Consider the following 20,870-nt stretch of genomic DNA (forward strand, 5'->3'; position numbering starts at 1 on the left):
AAGCCAGAATGAATCAAGGTCTCTCTCTCTAACTTCTAATCCTTAGACTAGTGTGTTGGGGAGTGGGAGAGGCAGTGAAAATCAGCACAAACTCCAGACAAGAACCAGGTATATTGTGGTTCAGCTACAGTTTTCACTATGGCGAATTTAATCTTCACAGCCGCCCTTGAAGGCTCTGTGCTCAGTCATGCGCTCAGTTGTATCTGACACTTTGTGATCCCTTGGACTGTAGCCCACCAGGCTTCTCTGTCCATGGGATGCTCCAGACAAGAATACTGGAGTGGGTTGCCATTTTCTTCTCCAGGGTATCTTACCGACCCAGGGATCGAAGCCAGGTCTCCTGCACTGCAGGCAGATTCTTTACCAACTGAGCCACCAGGAAAGCCTTCATGTGCTTAAGGATATGAATGAATTCAATAAGATGCAAAAAGATGAATGTAATATCAATAGGTTAGGGCTATTCGGGCTTCCCAGGTGGCACAGTGGTAAAGAATCCACCTGCCAATGCAGGAGACACAAGAGATACTGCTTCAATCCCTGGGTCAGAAAGATCCCCTGGAGGAGGAAATGGCAACCCATTCCAGTATTCTTACGTGAAAAATCCCATAGACAGAGGAGCCTGGTGGGGTACAGTCCAAGGAGTTGCAAAGAGTCGGATATGACTGAGCGACAGTACATTCAGGCTTTAGGACCTGTGTGTCACAAGGAAGCTGAGAGTTACCCAGAAAAGGATGGAGCAATGAAGTAGCAAAAGCTAGAGGCCCAGAAATAGATGCTTTGTTGCTGAGAGAGATGAGATTGTAACAATGGAAACAATACCTGTGAGGGGAGGTCCCCCAGCCACAGAGGAGCCCTCAGCTAGGAACTTGGTCCCTCCCACTTCTCCTGACAGGAAAACTGTCCAGAGGCTACGTCTAAACAAGTGAAGGCAGCAAGGGCCACTTTGACAGGATCAGAACCCCACCCTTTCCTCTTCACCTGGAAGAATCTCAAGCTTCAGGGCCCTGGGAGACGGAAGTGGGAGGCCCTGAAGCAGATGCCCTGGCAACATAGCCCTTGTGGTCCAATAAAAGAAACAGTGGGAGAGAGGAGGAGTGAGCATTTGAGGACAGGCCGTTAGTATTACTGGAGAGGAGATATCCGGTGGCTGCCATTATGAACATTTTGTGAGGTTCTTGGTAGTTATGACTCTACTGAAGAGTCCTTTGCTCTGAGAGGAGGAGAGGTGGTGGTGTTTGGTCTTATGAGTCCAGTGATGTAGGAGGACCTGGGAGGCAGGCAGCATACACTCTTCTGGTATCCTATATCTTTCAGGGCAAAAAATCCTGCCAAGAGAAGCTAAGTCAGCTCTGGACTCTCACTTCCCATGCATTTCCTCTACTGTATTCAGGTTACTTTGAAAGAAAAAAAAAAATTCCAAAGGGAAAGCAGCAAAACCACAGGCTTTTGTAATTAATGCAGCAAACTAGCCAGGTTTTTAATATTAATGAACATTGTTTGATGTCTGTATGTCTGAGTAAAAGCATACTTGGAAAAACATTCTTTGAAACTATTGTGGGCTTGTAATGAATATTTAATCAACAAATGCAACAGTCTATTTAGCATTCAAATATTCCATTTTTGATTGGAAAGGTACACAACAAAATTTTGCCATTAATTATGAACAGTAGGATGGGGAGTAAACTTTACTTTTCATTTGTACTCTTCATGCTACTTAAGTACAACAGTGTAATTAAAATATTAGTCAGACAATACTAATATAGTCTAGGGTAGTTCTAGGAATTATGATGAGAAAATAAAGTGGGAAATGTTTTATTTGGGAGCTCCATGCTCACAAACCCTTTTTCCTCCATATCTTTCATCCTCCATCAAAATCTTTCTCTTGTACATTAGAGTAAAGATAAGAGTTTAAATAATAAAATTTTGATTCACTAGTAATTAAAGGCTTATGTTAAAGGAATTTAAAACAGATGTTGGGACTTGTCCTGCTTACCGTGTTTTAGGAAAACAATGGATGTAATAATAGAAGCAATCCTTTCCCGTTGTCTTGCTCTCAAAACCTTCAACTGTGCTCCAAACTTCTCAACATCTTTCATAATTAAATCATTGAGAAGAAGTTTTTTTTTATTTTCCTTTTCAAAACCAAGTACAATCAGGCTCATGGTACTTTCATTGCAGAAATTTCTTGGTTATAATTCAGATGAATATGTGAGAAGCTAAAGGTATAGGTACTGGGCTGAATAAGTTGGCCAGAAATAATAAGCCAGGAGAGAGTTGGTGCTGCTACCCAGGGACGAGAACCGGCAGCCCACTTTCACAGTGAGCCTCCAGCAATGAACAAGTCTTGGTTTCTGCCCAGCTGTGTCTGGGGAATTGTTTCACTCTGGAGAGTCTGTTGAGGTGGCTGGGTGTGGCAAATGTTTAATCATCAGCTCTGGGAAAAGCAGGAAAACAGAAAGGAAAGGATGGAGGAAGGAAATTCTGATTTGTAGTGTTTCCCAATTTTCCCAGCCAATTACAGGCTACCCTGAGTCACCAACTGGAGAAGGGAATGGTAACTCACTCCAGTATTCTTGCCTGGAGAATTCCATCGACAGAGGAGCCTGGTGGGCTACAGTCTGTGGTGTCACAAAGAGTTGGATACAACTGGGTGACTAACACACACAAGTCACCAAATCTGGCCTTGGGGAGAGATGATCAGTGTGGACTCTCCCAAGGCACACCAAGTCACCTAGCACACGGCTAACCTGCTTCATCTTTCAGGTATCCACAGAGAAGCTGAGGATTCACTTGACAGCATTATCTCCCTCCAGTGAGTTATGGGCTTCTGTGAGCCATGAAAAGTGATGCTTTTTACAAAATCCCCCCATTCTATAGTGAAAGGCTGAGATCTATTTCCTAATGAGGTATTATCTGGGGAGGCAAGCAAGAGAGCTCTGACCACGGGCTTATTACTTGCAATATTGCCCTGGAAACCCATTGTCAAAGGAGCGATAGGTATGTGGAATAGAAAAGAAATGACTTTGGCTCAGAGTAAACAACATAACAGTGACAACAAGCTAAAGGGAATGGGGTAGAGGATTCTGAGCATCAGTTGGTAGGTAATGACAGCCTGAACTCCTAAAGGAGAAACCCACAGCAGAACCCTGCATTAGCACATGCCAATTTATCTCAGGGTCTAATGTAGGCAGAAGGGCTTTTAAATGAATAATTGCTGAAGGGGCAATTGTGGGAATTATCATTCAAAGAGATAAGGTTTATTATTTTTTTTTCCCAGGCCACTGCACATACGAGTTTAATAATCTTTTCAGTGGGTACCATGTTATCATAAAATAACCTAAATGCTACTAAATGGTATTTAAAATGATTTCCAGACACCAGTAGGCCAAGGAAATGGTGATTCAGCTGCTAATGCATCTCTAATACAGTACAGAAGAAGGTACTGCAATCAGGCCACATTGCCAGGATCAAAATCCTTTTTCGTGATTCTTTTCACTTCCATCTTTGACCTCTATCCAATTTTTGGCACACTTCTTACTTCTTTCACCTGTTTTTCAGGTTCCTTTCATACCTGAGCTGCGGTATGAAAAAGATGTGGTCTGCTGTTTATTCTCAGTTGTGAGGTGCTGCAGAGCTGCTAAGAAGGGGAAATCAGAGGTAGAAGGCAGCCTTCCCTGAAACTCCAGAGAGGAAGTAGCAAGGCCAAGAAGAACGAAAGGTCTGGCAATGCACTGTGTTCACATGCCTCCCACCTGACTTCATGTGATCTGATACTATGTAGTGATATCAAAGGTGAGCTTAGAGGGGATCCAGAGGAGAAAATATCCATGACTCTACTGTAATCAAGAGACAAAAGTTTCAGAAGCTCAAATTCATGATTTCACCACGTGCTGCCCCAGTGAAATCTACTATGCTTAATATCCCCAGTACCAACAGTCTGGTACCTCATTAGCTTAGCTAACCAGCACCCTAGACATCAAGGAAGGCATGTCATGGCGAGGCCTGATTGCCCTCATGTTTTTCTATTAAGACACATAATAATGCAAAGGAGCAGACAGATCAAATACCTTATTTTGGTGGCTTTTTTGGAAGCAAAATAATGGGACATTCTGGCCATCAAGTGATTAAGACTGTGCTTCTAAAGCAGGAGACATGGGTTCAATCCCTGGGTCAGGAAGATCCCCTGGAGAAAGGGGTTCTCCAGTATTCTTGCCTGGAGAATTCCATCAACAGAGGAGGCTGGTGGGCTACAGTCTATGGTGTCACAAAGAGTCGGACATGACTGCATGACTAACACACACACACTCAGCTGTTAATTTGTTTTTCTGTTTGTTTGGGGCTGTTTTACTGGGTAAAATATACATAGTGTGACATTCTTAACTGGTTCTTAGAAAACTAAGTTAAAGTCCATTTCTAAGAAACAGCCAGCAGCATACCCCCACCCCCACCATGGGGAAGAGAGGTGGGATATCCAGAGCATCCTCTCTCTCCATCTCTAGATGACAGCAAAACGTCAAGAGATGGGAAAGGAGGGCAGAGCACAGGAACATGCACATCTCACAGTGCCGACAGGCAGCCAATCGGCAAGGGTGCTGGGGAACAGCCATGCAGAGAAAATCACCACAGAGCATGGCAGCTGGTGGGATCTCGGGCTACAGCACTCCTGGCAAGGAGCAAGGAGAACGGTGGGTTTGCAGAACCTCAGATCTGCTGCCTTGGGTGTCAGTCACAAAGCTCTGCAAACAGGAGTGACTAAACTGCAATAAGACAGAGATTATGTGGGGCACTCCAACATATTCTTTCCATGTGACATGCCTGGGAATCAGGAATTAGCTTAAAAAGGAGGTTTCAGGACCTGGATCTGCTGCTGTGCAACTGAGAAGCCTTAAGTGCACAAACACAAAATCAGGGTTAATAGGAGGCAATTTATCCCAAAGAAATACAGCAGCCTGTGTTTCTCTGGCAGGCACTCTGGTTGAGGATATCAAGTTTGCATCTTTATTTCCTGGAATGTTGTCAATCAACGTCAAACAAGCCCTAAATAAAATCTGAGCCAACTGGAACAGAGACCTCAGGTACGATGTGCTACAGACAAGTTTCTCTGGCATAAGATTAATGGAGTAGCATGAAATCTATTCAAGTCATCATATCAGGATTTGAAAAGTCAAAATATTTTTCAGATCACGGTGAGAATCCCCTGAAAGGTGATGAGGAACAGCTGGGGTTAACCCAACAGTACATGTCAGGGTTGAGGGAATAAAGCTACAATATAATCTGTCTGGGGAGGCTATTTTCCCTCAGGTGGAAGAAATAACATTAATTAGAATTTTTATTTGAGTTTTAGGTCATAATTCCCAGGCATGGAATATTTTTCTCCCTATCCCCACCCAATAACATGAAAAATATGAAAAATACAGGCCAGTAGCAGTTAAAATTGCTGATTGTACCTGGTATGGTCAGTGACCTGGGAATTGGGTCCTCTCAAATCCTGTGAAAGTAAAACTGGGTGCAATCCTTCTGGAAGCTAACTGGGTGACATGCCCTTTGACCTACTCTAAAAAATTTCTTCCATTTCTAAAAAATGTTGCCAAAACCACAAAGATATATGTATACTGCTATGATCGTACCATTATTTAAAAGAGCAGAACTCCAGAAATAAGCTAAACGTTCTTCCATAGAGAATAGTCAAATTGTGATAGAGCCATACAATGAGAATATTACAGTCATCAAAAGGTGAGCAAATCTTTTTATGGCCAATGTGTAATATATCCATGATATACTAAGTGGAAAAGACAAGAGGCAAGACAGGATAATATAATCCCACTCGTGTTAAACAAAAGAATAAGCACACGTAAGCTGATATTTGCTCAGCAACTTGCAGGAAGACTTATGCAAAAACCTGCTAAGCGTGGTTATGTTTAGGAAGGTTCTGGTGGCTCCAGGAGACCCTTGGCTTGTGGCTGTAAACTCCAGTCTCTGCCCCATCAGTCTCTGTCTTCACGTGGCCTTGTGCTCCTTTGCGTATGTTTCTTCTCTTCTAAGGATACTTGTCAGTGGATTAGGGACCACCAGGATAAATCCAGGATAATCTCATTCCAAAACCCTTAATTAATTCATATGCCAAGAGCATTTTTCTAAATAAGGTCATATTCACAAGCTCCAGGGGTTAGGGTATGGGTATATATTTGAAGGGGACCATTTAAATCACTGGGGCTTCCCAGGTGGCACTAAGGGTAAAGAACTCTTCTGCAGGAGACATACATAAGAGAGGTGGGTTTGATCCCTGGGTCAGGAAGATCCCCTGGAGAAGGAAATAGCTACCCACTCCTGTATTCTTGCCCATTCAGTAGTCCCATTGGGAGAATCCCATAAACAAAGGAGCCTGATGGGCTACAGTCCATGGGATCACAAAGAGTCAGACATGACTGAAGTGACTTAGCATGCAAGTACAAGCATTTAATTCACTACATCAAGATACTAGTATTTTAAGGTATACATACTCAAGGAAGCATAGCCAGTCAAGCTCACTAGAAACTGTCTCCTGTTCTTTATTTCAGCTTATCTCCCAGTTATTTTCTTCCTAAGTACAGACTGAGGGGTGCCATGGGGAGTGTTTACTGATGAAGATTTAGGGACAGGGAGGGACTCTTTTGCAGAAAAAAGAAAAGGTCAGAGCAACCAGGGTAGGCGACTTGAGAGGTCAGAGGCTAACTGGAAAGCAGAGGAGAGAGGGAGCCAGCTTAGCACAGAAAGAGTAGCAGGAAGGGACTGGAGGAGTGTGGAATGGTTCTGGAAGCAGCCAGCTCACATTCACGGCCTGCCTGAGTGGGGTTTTGGTGCCTATCTCACAGCTAGAGTTTCTGAAGACTACTTTTGTATTGGAGAAGGGAAGAAGGACAAGAAGATGAATGTCACCATCTTGTTCTTCAGGCTTCAGGTCACTTCACCCGTGGGGAGATGGGCTGGAAGCCCCACATTGAGCACAGAGCCAGGCTCTCTGCAGAGGGTAGAATAGGAGCTGCTCTGATGCTGCTGGTATTAGAGAAGACTCTTGAGAGTCCCTTGGACTGCAAGGAGATGAAACCAGTCAATCCAAAAGGAAATCAATTCTGAATATTCATTGGAAAGAATATTGGAGCTGAAGCTCCAATACTTTGGCCACGTCATGCAAAGAGCCTACTCATTAGAAAAGACCCCGATCCTGGGAAAGATTGAAGGCAGGAGGAGAAGGGGATGAAAGAGGATGAGATGGTTGGATGGCATCACCAACTCAATGGATGTGAGTTTGAGCAAACTCATGGAGTTGGTGAAGAACAGGGAAGCCTGGCGTGCTGCAGTCCATGGGGTCACAAAGAGTTGGACATGACTGAGCTGCCGAACATGGAATAACAACTGATGTTGCCGTTCCGGTTAATTTCCTCCATACCCACCTTGGAAGGGAGAGGCTGAAAGCAATGGGGAGTCCTTTAATGACCCCAGAAATATTCTCTAGGGAGGATAGAAGAATTATAATTCCCACCGAGGGACTCTGCTCAGGCTCTCTCCTACTTCTTACAGTGAACGTGAAGCACACAGGCTTGGCCAAGCCAGTCCAGCATGAGGCCAGTGGGGATTCCCTCCACCAGCACCCATAAAGAACAGGGATGCTAACAGGCTGAAAAAAACCCTTTTCCCCAGAGGCTACTGGAAAACCCTGTGCCATCCAGTGCCAGAGAACAAACCCCACACCTTCTCCCAGAGCTGTGCCCCTCTGCACACCACCTTCACCAGCACTTACATACACCCTACATATTGTCTTTGAGGGAGCCTAAACTCCAGTTCTGAATCAGTTCTTGCATCTGTATTATTTTGTCTCCCTGGTGTTTGGGAAGGGATGTTCAGAGAGAATAGGCAGAGAGTGAGCTAGTTGGGAAGAAACAAACAAACAAAAATATCAGAAAGGATTCACTAGGGCTGACCTGGCAATCGTAGAAATCAAGTTTGCAGCCATTGGAGGCTCTTGGGAGCTTTTCCAGGTAATAGAGGTCTCTACCTCCCCAAAGTTCTTCAGCTGCAAAGGATGTCTAACTCTTTGATGTCAGAGCATTACTACATCTGGTCAAGCTATGAATGAGACTTTAAAAAATGCCTCTGAGCTTCTCCCCATCTCATATTTCCCCCAGAAAGTTGGGGGCAACTAGGAGGCAAGAGATACTCAGCTGGAGGCTGGTCTTCCCTTAGGACGGAAAGAAGGGGACAACATATATTGTGAGTCACTCTCTGGCACTCCTTGGCTTGCAGTTACAATGTCTGATTCTTTCAATCTCTACCTTGGTCCTTCCCTGGCATTCTCTTCTTGTGTATATTGTGTTCTTTCTTTAATCAGAACTGCCCAGCAGTAGCAAAAGCCCCAAAGCAGGAGAGTCAGGGAACTAGGCACCAGTTCTATTCCTACTATACTGAGGAACTGAGTGACTTGTACAAACTCACCAACATATTTTTGTTGTTGTTCAGTCGCCAAGTCATGTCCAACTCTTGGAGACCCCATGAACTGCAGCACACCAGGCTTCCTTGTACTTCACTATCTCGTGGAGTATGCCCAAATTCATGTCCATTGCATCAGTGATGCTGTCTCACCATCTCATCCTCTGCTGTCTGAGAATTCTCCTTTTGCCTTCACTCTTTCCTAGGATCAGGGTGATTTCTCATGTTCATCCAAGTATCACATTCTAGGGGCTCTAACTTTTTACTTTTACCCTTTTAATCAGCCTTAAATTTTATGTCACGTATTAATTCTATAATAATTTCTTTTAAAATGGGAAAGAAAGATAGGTCACTTCCTGCCAGCAATTGTACATTAGTAAGGGCAAGTAGTTTGGACTGCAGTAGTGCAGTCTTCCAGATTTTTCCAGAGGAAGATCTGCCTTTGAACTTCCCTGATTCTTAAAGCCATGGTGATGCTGACAAGAGAAACAGAGACCCTCTGGAGTTTTTGAAAGCAGAAAGGAATGAGCCCACATTTGCAAGCCATTCAGTCTCCCACTGGTGTGCTCCAAAGGGTGTGGGAAGGAGAGTGTGAACAACAGCATATGCTGCCTACTCTGGGTAACCTCACTGTCTAACAATGTTGGGTTTGATTGGCCATAATGCACGTGAATGGAGCAGGTGATATTAGAAGAGCTTAAACCTCAAAAGCACAATCTTTAGACTCTAGTGGTATAGATTCAAATTTGAGCTCTGCTGCTGACTAGCTTAGCAAGGCAAGCTTGGGGAGCTCACCTAACCATTCTAAGACTTTAGTTCTCCATTTGTAAAGTAGAGGTAATAATCCTATCAGAATATTGTCCTGAGGAGTAAATAAAGTGTTTAAAGCACTTATCATGGCACCAGACACATACTAAGTGCTCATTAGATGGCAGTTTTATCATTATTTCTGCTCCCAATTTCATTTCTACTTTGCTGTTATAGTTCATATGAGTTGCCTCCAAGCTATTAAAAAGCAATAAAAGTAGTAATACCAAAATTGTGATACAAAATAATGTTTCACTAAATAGATACTGAATTTCACTTGGATTCAGTTCAATTGAGAATCATACAATTTTAGAACTAGATGGAGTTTGAAAATCTTCTGATATTTCTCAGATGCAAAACCAAGGCCAACAATAATTTGCCAAGATCACATAAGCTGTTAGAGGCAGAGTTGAAACCAGAAGCCACAGCCCCCAGCTTCTGTCCTAGAGTTTCGTAGAGTTGTAGTAGAAATTCTGATTTCCAGGAAAAGACAAATGAGGAGAGAAAAATAGAAGCAATATGGGATGTTAGAGAAAATTCTAATCCTCCTAGATCCCTACTATGACTAGAGGGTCTGCATATTGAATAAAAACTTGATCTGTACTGACAGGCTGGCTTCTACCAGAAAATATTATGACTAAAAAGACTGAAAAATAAAGATACAAGTCCTATCTCCCTGCCTGCCTCTTCTCCCTCTCTGCTTCTGTCTGTCTGTCTCTCTCCCTCCCCTTTTCTTATTTCTTCCTGATTAGTTTCATGAGGCTACTGGCCATGATTTAATCAGGAATGCCAAATTACAGCTTCAAAGTGATTTGTCAACAAAACTATTAATTGTCCTAAATGAATAATAAATTATTGGGCTCCATGATTAAATGGTAAGGACATGAACCTCATAAATAGTGTGTGTGCATTGAGTAATGAGGCCATGTCAACTTCTTATACCTACAAAAAGGCAATAAGAACACAGTGTTAGCACTTACTTGATAATGTTGGATGATTAAAGCTTCCCTTGGGGCGTGAAGGGAAAACACCAGCATTTATGAGGACTTGTATTATAGTCTCCTGCTGGAAATTATTGACATCAACACCATATAAATCTGAATTCTGAGTTTATAATGTGTTTCCTGATAATCAAATACTGATTATATCATGGTATAGTGGGTAGAACTTTAAGCAAGAATTGTTGAGATCTGAACTTTGAGCCTAGGCCTCCAGTGGGTTGCTTGTTTCATAATTTGATTTGTTGGACTAAGATTCTTCAGATCAGATCAGATCAGTCGCTCAGTCGTGTCCGACTCTTTGCGACCCCGTGAATCTCAGCACGCCAGGCCTCCCTGTCCATCACCAACTCCCAGAGTTCACTCAGACTCACGTCCATTGAGTCAGTGATGCCATCCAGCCATCTCATCCTCTGTCATCCCCTTCTCCTCCTGCCCCCAATCCCTCCCAGCATCAGGGTCTTTTCCAATGAGTCAGCTGTTCACGTGAGGTGGCCAAAGTATTGGAGTTTCAGCTTTCGCATCATTCCTTCCAAAGAAATCCCAGGGCTGATCTCCTTCAGAATGGACTGGTTGGATCTCCTTGCAGTCCAAGGGACTCTCAAGAGTCTTCTCCAACACCACAGTTCAAAAGCTTCAATTCTTTGGTGCTCAGCCTTCTTCACAGTCCAACTCTCACATCCATACATGACCACAGGAAAAACCATAGCCTTGACAAGATGGACCTTTGTTGGCAAAGTAACGTCTCTGCTTTTGAATATGCTATCTAAGTTGGTCATAACTTTCCTTCCAAGGAGCAAGCGTCTTTTAATTTCATGGCTGCAGTCACCATCTGTAGTGATTTTGGAGCCCAGAAAAATAAAGTCTGACACCGTTTCCACTGTTTCCCCATCTATTTCCCATGAAGTGATGGGACCAGATGCCATGATCTTTGTTTTCTGAACGTTGAGCTTTAAGCCAACTTTTTCACTCTCTACTTTCACTTTCACCAAGAGGCTTTTTAGTTCCTCTTCACTTTCTGCCATAAGGGTGGTGTCATCTGCATATCTAAGTTATTGATATTTCTCCCAGCAATCTTGATTCCAGCTTGTGTTTCTTCCAGTCCAGTGTTTCTCATGATGTACTCTGCATATAAGTTAAATAAACACGGTGACAGTATACAGCCTTGATGTACTCCTTTTCCTATTTGGAACCAGTCTGTTGTTCCATGTCCAGTTCTAACTGTTGCTTCCTGACCTGCCAAAGAATATATATAGACAGATGTAAAATTTTATTCGTATTTTGTGTATCTACACATACACTAAACATATTTATCTACAAAAATAACTTCCTCAATTGCTAGGATTAGATTTTCTGTAAATCCTAGAAGTATGAGAATTTTAATTTAGGAATATAAGATTTTATGTCATCTAAAATGTCTTAAAAATGACATTTTATGTGTCTGTGTTAGAAAGAATTCTAAGTGAGCCCCCAATATTCTCACTGCCTTATGTACACTATATGATACCCCCCACTTGAGCTTAAGCAGGATCTACGAATAGAATGAGATATCAGTCCTATAATTAGGTTATATTACCTGGCAAAGTTGAGAAGATTCTGAAGATTAATTGAAGTTTTGAATTAGTTGACTTTTAATTAATCAAAAGAAAGATTATCCTGAATGGGCCTGACTTAATCAGATGAGTCATTTAAAAGAGAGTCTCTAGGAGTCAAATGGAAGAAACAGATAATTTCCAAGACATCATGAGATCTACAGCTGCAAGAAAATGAATTCTACCAACAACCACAGGAGCTGGAAGAGGATCTCAATCCACAGATGAGACCCCCAGCCAACACATAGGACCCAGCTAAGACATGCCTGAACTCCTGATCTATGAAAACAGATAATACACGTGTGTTAAGACTTCACATGTATAATAATTTGTTATGCAACCCTAGAAGTATGAGAAGTCAAAAATGAATGTAGTATCTGAATTTAGTTAGTGGAACTGTGTATAATGTCTCTGTATTAGCTTCCTCTGGCTGCTGTAACTAATTGCCACAAATTTAGTGGTTTAAACCACTCCAGATTTATCTCTTACAGTTCTGGAAGTCGGAAGTCCAAAATTAGTTTCCCTGGGCTAATATTCAAGTGTCAACATGGCTGCTTTTTTCTGAATGCTCTAAGGTGAGCTACTTTTGTATTCCCTGAATATGACCCCCTTCTTCTATCTTCAAAGGGCATCCTTCCCCTCTCTGCTTCCATCATCATTTCACCTTCTCTTACTCTGAACTTTCTGATAATCTGAACTTTCTGACTCTGAACTCTAATAATCTATCTGACTTCTCCGATGTCCCTCATAAAGATATTGTAATTCATCAGGCCAACTAGGCAATATAGGATAATCTTCCCATCTCAATACTAACAGTTATATCTTCAAAGCCCTTTTCGTCCTATAAAGTAACATTCACAGGCTCTGAGAATTAGGATGACAAATTTGGTGGGTCATTATTCATCCAACTACAGTCCACCTCCTATTCCCCAATGATTCATATCCATCTCACGTGTCAAATACAGTCCCTCCATCTTAATCCTCCATCCTTAGCCACTGCACTGTTTTATCCTGATATGACTTTAGGATGATGATGAGGCATTGTTGATGATAGTGATGGCAATGGTTAGAAATTCTGGAGTCTATACCTCTTCTAATGAATGTAATTTCAATTTCTCAAGGTCAGTGTGCTTGAGGCATTAGAAAGTTCACTGGCCATGAAATAAATTTGTCCAGACATGCTGAGAGTACTCTTTCCACCTTTTTGAAGAAAGCATAAAATGTGGGCTAAACAGTCTCGTTTTAAAGAACTATTTGTAGCTCCTTAGCTGCTATGAATCGTTAATATTAATATCTTGTTCTGTGGATCTGTCCAGACTTTCCTAATGTTCTTGCATTAAATAGAAACTTTAAGTATCAGGCCTTTATAATTTGATCTCCATGGAAAGCTTTACCTCTCTGTTATTCTTTGCAAAGTGTTAGGTGCTTTAGCAGTTCACAGGAATGCTGTGCTATGCCAAAACACACTCTCTAACCTGAATATGCTGCCTGAGGTCTCTTTGGTTCATTTACAAACTCAATCAAATGTACTATGATGGCTCCTTGAAAATATCATCAAAACAACCTCTTAATAAGACAAATCTGAGTTTATTTTTCCCATGCTAAAGGTAATATTTATAGTACAAATAGTTGTGTAATTGCCACTCTGGACCCTATACCTCTGCTAATGAATGCAACTCCAATTTCTCAAGCTCAGTATTGCTTGAGGCATTAGTAAGCTTGCTGGCCATGAAACATATTTGTCCAAGCATCCTGAAAGTATTCTCACCTTTTTGTAGAAAGCATAAACTGTGGGCTAAGCAGTCTTGCTTGACAGAATTCTAGTGCTTTTCAGAGGGCAGAGGGAAAAATTAGAATATTTATGGAGTTTTAGAGTCTGATTTAAGGCAACACTTTCAATGTGGGAGCTTGTTTAGGATTGGGAAAGAATTGTGATTCAAAAGTTTACCTTCGGTGGCTACAAGAAGACAAAGATAGAGATGCAAGTCCTCAAAGAGAGTGCCAGCGATGGCTTTGCTCTTGGTGTCAAATTAAAAAATTATTGCAAAGGTTGATGTCAGGAAATTTACCCATATTTTCTCCCAGGAGTTTTATGGTTTCAAGTCTGATGTTCAAGTCCTTTATTTAGAGTTTATCTTTGTGAATGGTATGAGATAGTGGTCCACTTTCATTCTTTTGCATGTAGCTGTCCAAAATTGAAGAAACTATCCTTCCCCTATTGTGTATTCTTGGCCTCTTAGTCGTCAATTGATACCCATGTGTGGTTTTTTTTTCTGAGCTCTCTATTCTCTTCCATTGAAATTTGTGTCTATTTTATGCCAATACCAACTTGCTTTCATTCCTATAGCTTTGTAATATAACTTGAAATCAGGAAATGAGTGCCTCCAGCTATATTCTTCTTCCTCAAAATTGCTTTGACTATTTGGGGTCTTATATGGTTCCACACAAGTTTTAGGAATGTGTTTTCTGTTTCTTGAAATATGTCCTTGGGATTCTGATAGGATTGCACTGAATGTAGAGTGCTTTCTTGTAGATCACTTTGGGCATATTGAACATTTAACAACAATATCTTCCAATTCATGAGCACAGAATATCTTTCCATTCATTTGTGCCTTCTTCAATTTCTTTCCACAAATTTTGATAAATTGTATTTTCATTTAGTTCAAAATGTTTTAATTTCTCTTGAGATTTCTTCTTTGATCTATGTGTTACTTAGAAGTGTGTTGTTTGTTATCCACATATTTTGGGCTTTTCCAGTTAACTTTCTGTGCTGATTTCTGGTTTAATTCCACTGGATCTGAGAGCAGATGTTGTATGATTTCTATTCTTTATTTTGTTAGGTGTGTTTTATGGCCCAGAATGTAATCTGTTTTGGTGAATGTTCCATGTGAGCTCAAGAAGAAAGTGTATTTCACCTTTGTTGAGTGAGATAGTCTACAGATTTTAATTATGCCCAGTTGACTGATGGGCTTATTGAGCTCAACCATGTCATTACTGATTTTCTGCCTGTCCATTTCTGATAGATGGGTATTGATGTCTCTATGATAGTAGATCAATCTATTTCTCCTTGCAATTCTATTAGGTGTTGCCTCATGTAGTTTGATGCTCTGTTGTTAGACACATGCATATTAAAGACTGTTATGTCTTCTTGGAGAACTGATTCTTTGTTATCATGATGTGTTTCCCTTCTTTATTTTTAATAATGCTCCAGGCTCTGAAGTCTGCCCTACCTAAAATTAAGATGGCTATTCCTATTTTCTTTTGATTAGTGTTACCATGGTGTGTTTTTCTCCATCCATTTGTTTTTGATCTGCTTGTGTCTTTCTATTTAAAGTGATTTTTATTGTAGGCAATGTATAGTTGAGTCTTTCTTGTTGATTCACTCACAATCCTTATCTTTTAATTGATATATTTAGACCATTGACATTCAAAGTGATGGTTATATAGTTGGATTATTATCCACCATGTGTGTGCTCTGTTGCTTCAGTCACGTCCGACTGTTTGCAACCCTATGGTCTGGAGCCCACCAGGCTCCTCTGTCCACAGGATTTTCCCGGCAAGAACACTGGAGTGGGTTGTCATGTCGTCCTCCAGGGGATCTTCCCAACCCAGGGACTGAACCCAAATCTGCATCTCCTGCATTGCAGGCAGATTCTTTACCACTGAGCCACTGGGGAAACCCATTATTCACCATGTCTGTTACTATTTTCTATATGTCACTTTTGTATTTTCTTATTTTTGTTTTCCATTCTTTTTCTGCCTCTTATGGCTTTAGTTAAGACTTTTATTTGATTCATTCTCTTTTTTAGCATATTATATTTCTATTTTTAACTCCTTTTTTTTCTTTAGTGGTTGCCCTAGAATTTGCAATATACTTGGAGAAGGAAATGGCAACCCACTCCAGTGTTCTTGCCTGGAGAATCCCAGGGATGGGGGAGCCTCATGGGCTGCCATCTATGGGGTCACACAGAGTCAGACACGACTGAGGTGCCTTAGCAGCAGCAGCAGCAGTGCTAAGTCACTTTAGTTGTGTCTGACTCTTTGCGACCCTATCGACGGTAGCCCATCAGGCCCCTCTGTCCAGGGGATTCTCCAGGCAAGAATACTGGAGTGGGTTGCTGTTTCCTCCTTCAGGGGATCTTCCCAACCCAGGGATCCAACCCACGACTTTCATCTCTTGCATTGGCAGGCATTCTTTATCACTAGTGCCACCTGGGAACTACAACTAACTGAAGTCCATCAAATAACTCTATCTGTTCACAAGTAGTGTTAGTACATTATAAAAATAAGTCCTTCTCTTATCTCTTATATTCATTTCACACACAAATTTTACATATATATATATATACACACATATGTAAACATACATTGTTGCTATTGTTATTTTCAAACTATTATTTGCTAGATCAATTAAGTAGAAAAATAAACGTTTTTATACTGGAGTGATTTGCCATTTCCTTCTCCAGGGGATCTTCCCGACCCAGGGATCATTTTGTCGCCTGCATTACAGGTGTTCTAGTGCACTGAAGCCAGATTCTTTACCACCTCACCACTTTTTCTTATTCTTTACCACCGGGGAAGCCCACATTATTTGTTAGATCAATTAAGTAGAAAAATAAAAGTTTTTACTTTATTTACATTATTTTCTCTTTAAGATTTGAGTTTATGACATATTAATTTCTTTCCCTATAAAAAAGCATTTTAAAGCATTTCTTGTAAGGTAGGTCTATTGGTAACAAATTCCTTCCAATTTGTTTGTCTGAACAAGTCTTTATTTTACCTTCACTTTTCAAGGGTAACTGTTCAGGGTACAGAATTCTGTAGTTGTGGTTTTTACTTTCAACACTAGATATTTCATTCTACTCTCTTCTTGCTTGCATGATTTGTGAGATGAAGGAAGGTATAATTCTTATCTTTGTTTCTTTATAGGTTTGTTTACCCCTCATACTTCTGTCAGGAGTTTTTTCTCTGACTTCTGTGGTTGAAAATGAGCTGCCTGGGTGTGGGTATTTGGGCATGTATCCTGCTTACTGTTCTCTGAGCTTTCTGGATTTATGGATTATTTTGTTACATCAATATGTAGAAATTCTTGGTCAATATTGTTTCACATGTTTCTTCTGTTACTTTCTCTCTTTTCCTTCTGGTATTCCCATTATATATACGGTACGTCTTTTGTAGTTATCCCACAGTCCTTGGATATTCTGTTCTATTTTCTTCAGTCTTTGTGTTCAATAGTTTTAAAAGCTTCTATAGATATATCCTCTAGCCCAGGGATTCTTCCTTCACCCATTTCCAGTCTAGAATAAGCCAATCAAAGGAATTTTTATTTTGGTTGCAATATTTTTAATGTCTAGAAATTATTTTTGTTTTTTCTTAGAATTTCCATCTCTCAGCTTACATTGTCCCTCTGTTCTTGCATGGTATCTACTTTATCCATTGCAGCCCTTAACATGTTAATCAAAACAGTTTTAAGTTTCTGGACTGATAGGTCCAATCCCCCTGCCATGCCTGCTTCTGATTTTTGATCTGTCTCTTCATATTGTGTGTTTTTTTTTTCTTTTTAGTATGCCTTGTAATTTTTTTCTTAATAGTTGGACACAACATACTGTGTGAAAGGAACTGCTATAAATAGGCGTTTAGTAAAGTCATGGCATGGTGTGGGGAAAGAAGAATTTTATAATCCTATGATTAGGTCTTAGTCTTGTAGTGAACCTATGTCTCTGGATTGTGAACTTCACAACTGTTTCTCAGGCTTTTCTCCCCTCTTACGTAACACAGAATGGCTAGAATGTGCCAGTGTTGAATACTTTCTTTCTCATGTAGGAGGCTACTGTTGACTGCAGTTGGACATTTCCCTTATAACATCTCAGCATGTTAGGCTCTAGCCAACTAGTTTCTCCTAAGAGCAGGCCTTAAGAAATATGCTCTGATATATTTCAAACAGGTTACTTTTTCCCACCCCTGTCAGAAGTAAGAGATTTTCCTCAATATTCATTATGAGAACATGGTTGAGTTTCTGGAGGTAAATTTTACCAAAGCCTGCATGCTTACTAAGTTGCTTCAGTCATGTCCATCTCTTTGAGACCCTATGGACTACAGCCCACCAGGCTCCTTTGATCAGGGAATTCTCCAGGCAAGAATATTGGAGTGGGTTACCATGCCCTCCTCCAGGGGTTCTTCCCCACCCAGGGATCAAACCCAAGTCTCATGTCTCCTGCATTAGCAAGTGGGTTCTTTACTACTAGAGTCACCTAGAAAGCTCTACAAAAGCATGTGCTTAGTCGCTCAGTCGTGTCTGACTCTGCAACCCCATGGACTGAAGTCTGCCAAGCTCCTCTGTCCATGGGGATTCTCCAGGCAAGAATACTGGAGTGGGTAGCCTTTCCCTTCTCCAGGGACAACAGCATGAGGGGCTACCGATTACTAAGTCACCTACAGTTTTTTTAACGCTCAGCATTGTGCACACTAAGCTTGCAGTAATTGTCAATTAAACTTTAGGTTTTCCTGCCCTGGCACTTGTTCCTGAGCAGTTTTAACTTAAGCAGTTTCCAACCAGATGGTTTCCACTCATGAATCTCTACTCCAATAAGCTGTGACTCCCTATATTCACCTGTCTGTCTCTCCAATCTTGGGCACAGAGATCTGTTTTTTGTCTCTTATGTATCCAAGAAGAGTTGTTGATTTTTCAGCCTGTTTATCTTTTTACTTGTTGTGAGAACAGAGTGATGATTTTCAAATTCCTTATAAGAAGAACTGGAAAGTGAAAGGCCCATGATCTCAGCTCATTCTAAAAGATACGCAGATATAAGAATTTTTCAAGAAAACTTTTGGATCTTGATAATTGGATTGGGGATTTATCATTATGAAGGTGTGTGAAGAAGAGATTCAATGTAGTTTTGCGATATACTGTTTTCCTACAACATTTATGAGCTGAATCTATTGCCTTTAGAATCTGAATAGAGCAAATTCTAAGGTACAGTTTTATCAAAAGGAATTTGTAATCAGTCATTTTTCTCTTTCCATATTTCTCCTACTTAGTTGCCCTAAATCTGTTCGTATTTCAATTTTAAGGTTTTTGGGGGGTTTTTTGATTAAAAAACATGTCTCTTAACTCTTCAGGCTGGAAATGTTCTTAAGATTGTCTTTCTTGATCTTGACACTTTTGAAGAGTGTAAGCCTTCTATAGAAATGGCCCTCATTTGGCATTTATTTATTTCATTATGATTAGATTTGGCTTCTACATTTTGGCAGTAATACCACAGAAGCGATAGCCTCATCTGTGTTTTGAGTGTTGAAGTAGAGAATTATTCTGACTTATCTAGTCTGCTCTAGTGCTGAAACATCTTACTTATCCAGATCTCAATTATTGTCAACTATTTTATCTGGAATATATTTAATAACCAAAAAGAAAGCTATGGTTATTGGGCATACGTGTCATCAAAATCAACATTACATCATCCACAGTTTTCAGATTTTTTGTGTGACTCTGATTGGATTCTCTTCTCCTCTGAAGGGAGGAGAGGAGAGATATTGGTGGCATTGCACAGGAAGTACTGTGACAGCCAAGTTTGCTCCGTTGAAGAATCTCCTTGCCAAAAGGCTTAGACCTTAACTTCTGTATCTTGGCAGTGTCTTGGGTGAAGCAAGCTGCCCCAGGTGAAAAAATGTGAGTTCTAATGCTCATTTTGCAAAGTAGATTCCAGGAGGTTAAATAACCCCCCCCAAAATCAACATTTGAACGTGTGTTTATTGAAGTCACTTTTAAACAACTACATTAACAGAAGCAAAGAATACTCTTAAAAGAGTTTCAAGTTCTAAGAATGCCCAAGCACAGAAAACATAGGCACAAGAACATCAGCAAAATCTAGAAAGGAAAAATTCCAGCCTAGCTCAAAGGCTCTTCCTTCACCCATGCAGGTAAGTGTTGCATCTCTCCAAAAGCTGAGTGACTAAACAAAAACATGTCCCAAATATTGCACCTTGAATGTCATCTGTCAATGCTACTTTTAGAAAAAACCTATTCCAGCCTGCTTTTTTCTGGTTGCTGGGCTATATGTTAGAAGAGCAGGTGCTCTCTGGTCCTTACTTAGCACCTTTTTGTTCTAGTGGATCATTTGGTTTCTGAGCTTGTAGAATATTAGAAGTGATAGTTTTTAAGAGAGGGAGGGTACTGTTAGAGGAAGCCTTGTAACAGGAACAAAAAGAGATGGCTTGGCAGTACAGGAAGAGACAGAGCAACTTCAAGAAGCAGACACAAGAATTAAAACACTAAAGGAGGATATGGCCACCACAGAGTAAAGGACCGAGTATGTTTATCTTCCTAAGGGCGTTGCCTTATTATAGTCTTGTGCTATTGCTGATGTTTAATATGAAGATCCTGCAACACCGAAGAGAGTTCTAATTATGTTTAGACTATAGCTTAGTAGTTCTGAGATCCTTTTTAAAAGTGTTAATAGAATGAATTATAACTAAATAAGCACTGTTTAAGAAGGCAAAGCAATGCATGATACATTTGACAAAAATCTTAAAACTATTTAAAACTGAAAATAATATTTGTGTGTCTAATAAAAGGAAAACCTCCACTATATGGAAAATACAACTTTCTAGAACAAATTATTTCCTGAGACTTCAAACTGTAGACATTTTCCTGTTATTACTTTTATTTCTGGTGTACTTCAGGTGAGTATGTCTATTTGATCAGAATTGTATGAATAATTCCCTTAATGTCTTATTTCCTTTGGTATGTGGGGACACAGTTCTCTCCAAACGATTAGCCCCTGAGGTTGTAATTTCAAGTGAATCAAGTCATACCTGTTGCCTCAAGTACAAGTTTTTAACACATTTTTAGAAACTCTGAAACTTAAAAATACTAAGCCTTTTTTTTTTTTTTTTTGTGGTGGTGAATGAGAAGGATGAGTGACTGTGGGTTATTTTAATTTCCAAAAGAGTCTTTCTTTTACAAAAAGATTCACCCTTGGGAGTCATTTTAAAGCTGAGCAACTTTCCTCAA

At 40.5% G+C, this 20,870-nt stretch overlaps 1 long non-coding RNA gene across 3 annotated transcripts in view; it reads left to right on the top strand.

The window, feature by feature from the left end:
• Positions 1–2,274: 2,274 nt before the first annotated feature.
• Positions 2,275–20,870, top strand: part of LOC112447881 (uncharacterized) — a 39,491-nt gene continuing 20,895 nt past the window's right edge. For 2 of the 3 annotated variants that reach the window (XR_009495527.1, XR_009495526.1), the window contains exons 1-3: positions 2,275–2,812; positions 3,559–3,792; positions 4,967–5,075. This is a non-coding gene — a long non-coding RNA (uncharacterized lncRNA). The remainder of the gene's footprint in view (positions 2,813–3,558; positions 3,793–4,966; positions 5,076–20,870) is intronic. The other variant, XR_003036153.2, reaches the window with a different exon arrangement.

This window comes from Bos taurus, chromosome 8 (assembly GCF_002263795.3).
Source record: "Bos taurus isolate L1 Dominette 01449 registration number 42190680 breed Hereford chromosome 8, ARS-UCD2.0, whole genome shotgun sequence".
In the NCBI taxonomy this organism is placed as follows: domain Eukaryota; kingdom Metazoa; phylum Chordata; class Mammalia; order Artiodactyla; family Bovidae; genus Bos; species Bos taurus.